The sequence below is a fragment of the Suricata suricatta genome, chromosome 6 (assembly GCF_006229205.1).
Source record: "Suricata suricatta isolate VVHF042 chromosome 6, meerkat_22Aug2017_6uvM2_HiC, whole genome shotgun sequence".
Classification (NCBI taxonomy): Eukaryota; Metazoa; Chordata; class Mammalia; order Carnivora; family Herpestidae; genus Suricata; species Suricata suricatta.
The window spans coordinates 86,198,651-86,206,617 of record NC_043705.1 but is presented as its reverse complement, the minus strand read 5'-3'; the positions used below and the strand labels follow the sequence as shown (position 1 = coordinate 86,206,617).

Sequence of the window (7,967 nt, the reverse complement as noted above, 5' to 3'; positions counted from 1 at the left end):
TATGCTTACATCAAGAAAGGGCTTTCTCTAGCAACTTGTTAACAAACATTTTTTCTCTTATGGTTAATGAGCTAGATAAAATAACTCCCAGCCTATCTATATACAAATTAACCTATGTTTTAATTTTAGCGTGACTAACTTAAATAATATGTATAGTATCCTGTTTTCTACTAAAAACATCCTGTTCTCTTGGTTATAAAATTTACTTAAATTTTACTTACTTTACTTACTGTAAATGCATTACATGACTTGGTTATAACTTGTTAATTAAAAACAAAGTCATAATTATTGGCCAAAAACCAACTCGTACAAAATAAGATAGGTTTGTTACTTTCTTAATCTTAGGGACTGATGCCAAGAATAAATTGGGATGGTTCTACAAAAATACTTCTGTAAAACTTGTTCCTGTACATTTTTAATGATTAAAGCACCTTATCACTAAGAATTAGAAATGGTAAACAATTCCTATTTTCTGATGTTATGTTATTGCTTAACCAATAAAAAAGACACCAAAGCAGACCTAACAGAGATGCCTGCCTGGTGACCAAGAAAGAAACTTGTGGCTCTCTCATCACTCTCTCGCGCCGACACCGTCCATTCTTCAGGGACCCCTGGACCTGCTGGAGCTGGACTCCTGCAGAGTACTTCCTTTATTCTATGTTTATTACATTACCCACTGTGTGTTTGGATCCTTGTACTAACACATTTTCTATTTTAAAGTGCAAACACAAATAAAATGAAAAAAAAAAGCAATAAAAATGAATTACAAATAGAAGTTCTAAAATGTCCCCTCGGATGTCCCTGGGGAAACGACTCCTTTCCCTTTTGAGTCTACCTCACCAAAGGGCAGGCCATGTGCTCAGATTAACAATCTCTGTATTTCTAGAGTCTGTTAGAGTCCCTAAGATACCGTAGGTCCTCAGTGATCGTTTTTGGACAGGGGGATGGATGAGTGGGTGGATGGTATGTAAAAGGACTTTTTTCCTCCCCTCCTCCTCCCCCCCCCTTTTTTTAGAGAGAGAGGGCACAAGTGAGTCAGGGGCAGAGAAAGAATCCCACAAGGGACAGAAAGAAAGAGACAGGCAGACAGACAGACTGAGGAAAGGGGGAAGGAAGGTAGAGAAACAGGGCTCACCCAAAATGGGGCTTATGTTTTTTACCTGAAGTGGGGCTCGAGCTCACCTGATGTGGGTCTTGAACTCAAACTGTGAGATCATGACCTGAGCTAAAGTCAGATGCTTAACAACTGAGCCACCCAGGCACCTCTAGTTGTTGTTGTTGTTGTTGTTGTTGTTGTTGTTGTTGTTGTTCTTCTTCTTCTTCTTCTTTTTTAATGTTTACTTATTTTAGAGAGAGAGCGGCAGTAGAGAGGGGTAAAGAGAAAGACAAAGGATCTGAAACAGGCTCTGCACTATCAGCACACAACCTGCAACCTGATGCGGGACTTGAACCCACAGACCATGAGGTCATGACCTGAGCTGAGGTCATATGCTTAACCAACTGAGTCACCCAGGCACCCTGGAAATACAATTCTGACAGTTATCAATACTCATGGTGTTTTCATGGTCATTTGTAGACATGTCCAGAACAGCTAAAATTGTGCACATTCTCAAATGAGGTTGAACACGGCAATGCTCCCCTCTGTTGTGTCTCAGCCTCACACAGAGATGACCATAGGATGGAGATGGTAGAGGGCTGTGCATGCAGTGCAGGAAGCCTCGGCTCTGCGGTCAGTTGGACAGTGTTTGAATCTCAACTCTGGCAACAAGCAAGTCATTTTACATTTCTGAATCTTGTTTTCTCTTTTGTGGAGGAGGAGGAGGGGGAAAGAAAGGAAGAGAAGGAGGAGAAGGAGGTGAAGAAGGAGGAGGAGGAGAAGGAGGAGAGGAGGAAGAGAAAATAGAATCTACCAAGATAAGATTTTAGGATGTAAGACTATAATCTACATGAGACTGTGTTTCCTGTAGGAGCAGCAGTAGCTCAGTATTTGCTAATGGAGTGTTTCCAGTGACATCATAAAATATTAACTACCATGAATAATGAGGATTGACTATCTGTGTCTCTTATGAATAGTAAATAGTATGTAGATAGATTTTGTGAGCTTTTAAACCTATGCATTTTGACTGAAGCATATAGTTTATTTATATTTAACATAATTATTGCTGTGTATTTCTTTGATTTAAATGCAGGGTTATGCACACCTTGGCATCTCCAACGTTGCTATGCATTCACTGTTGGCCAAGTAGTTGGAATGCAGCTGTCATTGCCCGCACATACACAGGCACGTCTTCAGAGTGACAGCAGCTCTGAAGAAATCTCTGAGGCAATAGTGGAGTCCTTTTATGAAATGCTGTGTCACCCGAGTACTCAACAGCACTGAGTTTGATGCGTGGGGAAATACAGACATCTACAACTCTGAGCGCAAAAAGAAAAAGTTTTTAAAAAGACTTTAAAAATGAATTTAAAAATTCATAGCTCCTGAATATGAAGAAGATTTAAGAATATCTTAGCCCATTTATTAATGTATAATGCCCTTCTCCTATAGGCCCAAATGATATAAGATAAAAAGAAATCTGAAAGAGCTCTTTCAAAATTAATAAATAAAGACTCTGAGTGTTTGGGGGCACCTGGGTGGCTCAGTCAGTTACGTGTCTGACTTCGGCTCAAGTCATGATCTCATGGTTTGTGAATTTGAGCCCCGCATCGGGCTCTGCGCTGACGGCTCAGAGCCTAGAGCCTGCTTTGAATTCTGTGTCTTCCTCTCTCTCTACTCCTGCCCTGCTAGTGCTCTGTCTCAGACAAAAATAAAAGAAGCATTAAAAAAAAATTTTTTTTTTAATTCTGAGTGTTTAGAAAGCATTGTAACAGTTTTAATGGCCCATGCTTTTTCTTTATTAAACGTACATAAAATAATGACGCTTCTTACAATTAATGCCTCTAGGAGTCTGTAAGGTAGAGCTCCTTGGATATTTTACACCATCTAACATTGGGATTTCTACTTCTGTTCTCTTTTAATGTTCCTTTTTGCCTTTATTTTTGGATCACTGTACAAGTCTGGAAGTAATATGCTCAGCTTTTTTTTTTTTTTTTTTTTTAGTGTAGTCGACACACAATGTTACATTAGCTTTAGTGATTCAGCATCTCTGTACATTACGGGATGCTAATCTCAAGTGTGGCTACATCTGCTACCACATGGCATTAGTACAATACTATATTCCCTCTGCTGTGCCTTTTATCCCTATGGCCTAGTCATTCCACCCTGGAAGCCTGGATCTCCCTCTCCCCTTCACCCGTCTTGCCCTTCCCCCAGCCCGCCTCCCCTCTGGCAACCACAAGGTTGTTTTCTGTGTTTAAATGTCTGATTCTACGGAAAACAATTTGACAATAAACTACTGTAAAAATATTAAGTAAAAAAAATAATAAAATGTCAGATTCTGCCTTTCGTTCGTTTGTTTAGTTACTTGTTTTCTAGATTCCACGTATGAACACACTCTGCTTTTCATCTTTAGTGTTTCCCCAAAACATGACATCATCTATAGTTAACTTATCAAAGTAGAAATTTATCAAAACCCTTACTTTCACCCCAGAAAATACTACAACCTTAATTTTAACTCCATTTATCCATTTAAATGTCATTGCAGTAAACTTTTAAATGTTCACAACTTTAGATATTATATGATTATTTCATATAACTGTTGTTAACTTCCATTTGCCCATACATTCTTCTTGTTTAGTTCTTATATCCCAGACCTTCCATCCAGGGAGATTTTGTGCTGGAAGAATGAACCTTTTAGTATTTCCCTCAGTGAGGTTCTGCTCCTGACAAATTCTCTGTCCTTTGTCTTTCGTTCTTTTTGTTTGTTTGTTTTTGTTTTTTAAACTTTTTATTTTTGTTGAGCTTAGAATTCTAGACTGGTGATTATTTTCCTTCAACACATTTAAAATATGATTCTACTGCTTTGGGGTTCCATATTTGCTCTTGGGAAGTCACCTGCAAATACATCCACTGTTCCTTTAAAAATCATTTGTCTTTTTGTCTGTCTTCACAATTTTTCCCTTCGACTCTACATTTGAGAAGCTTTACTACAGTGTCCAGATGCAGATTTCTTATTAATATACTTTGCTTGGGATTTTCTAGGCTTCTTGAATCTGTGCATATGTGATTTTTATCAGTTCAGGAAAATTCTTACCCACCATTTTTTCATGTATTCTCTCTAACCTTCTGCCTCACCTCTTCTGAACCTCTGAACAAATGCATGAACTTCTCAATGTACTCCCTTTATTTATTACCCTTTCTTCTCTATTATTCTTTTTATTTTCTTTTCCATACTGTATTCCAGGTAATTGATTCTCTAGTCCTCTCTTCTGCTGTGTCCTATCCATTGACAAAATTTCATGTGTTAATTTTTAGTTACTATATTCTTCTAACTTGTAGAAATTATATTTGTTTTTAATTTCTACTTATTTTTGAGACAGAGAGACAGAGTGCAAGCCAGGGAGGGACAGAGAGAGGGAGACAAGGGGAATTGGAAGCAAGCTCCAGGCTCTGAGCTGTCAGCACAGAGCCTGACATGGGGCTCAAACTCACAAAGTATGAGGTCATGACATGAGCCAAAGTTGGACAATCAACTGACTGAGCCACCCAGGTGCCCCATATTTGTTTTTATTCTCACATCTGCTGCATCATTTTTTATTGTTTTCTGCCCCTGTGAAGTTATTTTCATTTATTTTATTTTTTTTAAAAAATAGTTTACTGTCAAATTGGTTTCCATATAACACCCAGTGCTTCTCCCCACAAGTACCCCCCCTCCATGACCATCAGCCCCCTTCCCCTCTCTCCCTCTCCCTTCAGCTCTCGGTTGATTTTCAGTATTCAATAGTCTCTCATGATTTGTGTCCCTCTCTCTCCCCAACTCTCTTTCCCCCTTCTCCTCCCTATGGTCCTCTGTTAGGTTTTTCCTGTTAGACCTATGAGTGCAAACATATGGTATCTGTCCTTCTCTCCCTGACTTATTTTGCTTAGCAAGACACCCTCGAGGTCCATCCACTTTGCTACAGATGGCCAGATTTCATTCTTTCTCATTGCCATGTAGTACTCCATTGTGTGTGTGTGTGTGTGTATATATATATATATATATCACATCTTCTTGATCCATTCTTCAGGTGATGGACATTTAGGCTCTTTCCATGATTTGGCTATTGTAGAAAGTGCTGCTATGAACACTGGGGTGAATATGTGCTCCTATGCATCAGCACTTCTGTATCCCTTGGATAAATCCCTAGCAGTGCTATTGTTGGGCCATAGGGGAGTTCTATTGATAGTTTTTGGAGGAACCTCCATACTGTTTTCCAGAGTGGCTGCACCAGTTGATATTCCCACCAACAGTGTAGGAGGGTGCCCATCTCTCCACATCCTCGCCAGCATCTATAGTGTCTTGATTTGTTCATTTTAGCCACTCTGACTGGCATGAGGTGGTATCTCAGTGTGGTTTTGATTTTTATTTCCCTGATGATGAGTGATGCTGAGCATCATTTTCATGGGTTTGTTGGCCATCTGGACGTCCTCTTTGGAGAAGTGTCTATTCATGTCTTCTGCCCATTTCTTCACTGGATTATTCATTTTTCAGGTGTGGAGTTTGGTGAGTTCCTTGTAGATTTTGGATACTAGCCCTTTATCCGACAAGCCATTTGTCACTATCTTTTCCCATGTTGTCGATTGTCTATTAGTTTTTTTTATTGTTTCCTTTGCAGTGCAGAAGCTCTCTATCTTAGTGAGGTCCCAGTAGTTCATTTTTGTTCTTGATTCCTTTGCCTTTGGAGATGTGTCAAGTAGAAGATTGCTGCAATTGACATCAAGGAGGCTATTTCCTGCTTTCTCCTCTAGGATTTTGATGGTTTCCTGTCTCACATTCAGGTCTTTTATCCATTTTGAGTTTATTTTTGTGAATGGTGTAAGAAGGTGGTCTAGTTTCATTCTTCTGCATGTTGCTATTTATTATTTCTTAATAATAAATTTATTATTTACTTTTGAAAGAAAGAGATAGAGAGAGGGCAGAGGAGAGGCAGAGGGTGAGAGAGACACAGAGTCCAAAGCAGGTTCCAGGATCTGAGCAGTCAGCACAGAGTCTGATGTGAGGCTCAAACTCATGACCCATGAGATCATGACCTGAGCTGAAATCAGATGCCTAACTGACTTAGCCACCCAGGCACCCCACCCCATGAAGTTATTTTTAAGTTTATCACTTATTCATTCAAATTTGGTAAATGTAGTTGTTTTAAAATCTAAAATCTATGTATGTCCACTTCTAGTATCTCTTGGTTTTCATTCATAAATCTTGTTTTCTTGGATACCTTGTTATCTCTGATGTCTATTTGTTCATTTTCCATGAATAGTTATTTGTGGGAGTTCCCAGTGATCTAGGAGACTTGCCTTTGCTTATTCTAGGAGCTGGGGGCACTATCGTGTTGATATCAACTCATGCCAATTTCACAACTTTAAAGTTCCCAGGCCCATCCAGGAGATGCCTTCCTAGGGTGCAAATCCATCATACAGTTGTCTACAACCACAATTTCTCAGAATATTTCCCCCTTTTCATTCTCTCCCCTCCTGCTTTGTTCAATGCCAATCCAGTCTCTAAATTTTACCTTGGTGGAGCAGTGCGAGTTTAGATCTGGTGCAATATTTAGGGGATGTATTTCCATGTGGGGAAGATATCCTCTCAATATTCACACTTTGGTCCTTGGTTTCCAAACCCCTTGTCCTTGACAACCACTTTATAGGATCCCAAGTGCAGAGGAATGACAACAGCTCTCAGGGATAAGTGACTGGTGATTTTAAATTCTCCTACCTTTCTCATGAGCCTGCAAGAAAGACAACCTTGCTGCCTCTTCAGCCCCTGAAGGGTTCAAAGGTGGTGTGCTTTTTAGACATGATACAGAATTTTTTAATTGTTTTTCAGTAAAAGGGTTGATCTAAAGTCTCTAGCTTACAAACTACTGGAATCCAGAAGGCACATCTCAGATTTACTAAGATAAACATTTCAAAATGAAACATAAGAGCAGGCTGTCATATAGAAATTTCTGGCCCAGCACACCACAGCTTGCAGACGTTCCATCTCCCCTCCAGAAAAGAAGACATCCATATCTCACAGAGTCATTCTGAGGATTAAAATGGATAACTGAGTATGTGAAATTGCTAGCTGAGGTGCCATAGCACACCCAGAAAAGTTCATGAAGTCTGTACCTTAAGCAAAGCCTGAAACTTTAATTCTGCCACTGTTAACACTAGAGGTGGTCACTACGGGGTTAAAAAAAATGACTTGTCACAGGGTTAAGCAAATCATTAGAAACATCCCCACCCCTTGGCCTCTGGGGGATTTCAATCAGAAAGAATCAGGTGGGCTCTCTGAGCTCTCCCAGAATGGCAGGACCAGAGGAAAAGTCGAGCAGAAGTGCTTAGGGGATTAAAATAAATAAAATGCTTCACTAGAGATTAGGATTCAAGTATCAGTTTGATTTAATGATTCCAGAAGGTTAATGCACATCCCAGGCAGGCAGCCAGTTGCACTCAGCTGGTTTGGAGCCAGGAGGATTATGGTGAGGGTCATGGTGTCTCTCTGGCAATTCTGACTTCTTTGAGGAACTGGAAGAAGCCAATGTGGATGAAGAAAACACGTGGAGGAGGAGAAAGGGGAGGAAATGAGGTCAGACAGGCAGAATCAGATCACAGAGGGGACTTTGGGGGATATAGAGGAGAACTTAAATCTGATTCTACATGAAATGGAATACTGTTAAAAGATTTTAAGCAATATATGCTGTGCATAGCATCTTTTTTTCATAATATTTTATTGTCAAATTGTTTTCCATACAACACCCAGTGCTCTTCCCCATAAGTGCCCTGCACCATCACCACCACCTCTTTCCCCCCCTCCCCCTTCCCCTTCAACTCTCAGTTCATTTTCAGCATT

The 7,967-nt window shown here is 39.8% G+C and overlaps 1 long non-coding RNA gene across 2 annotated transcripts in view; it reads right to left on the bottom strand.

Moving 5' to 3' along the window:
• Positions 1-7,534: 7,534 nt before the first annotated feature.
• Positions 7,535-7,967, bottom strand: part of LOC115293265 — a 13,633-nt gene continuing 13,200 nt past the window's right edge. For both annotated transcript variants that reach the window (XR_003909457.1, XR_003909456.1), the window contains exon 3: positions 7,535-7,642. This is a non-coding gene — a long non-coding RNA (uncharacterized LOC115293265). The remainder of the gene's footprint in view (positions 7,643-7,967) is intronic.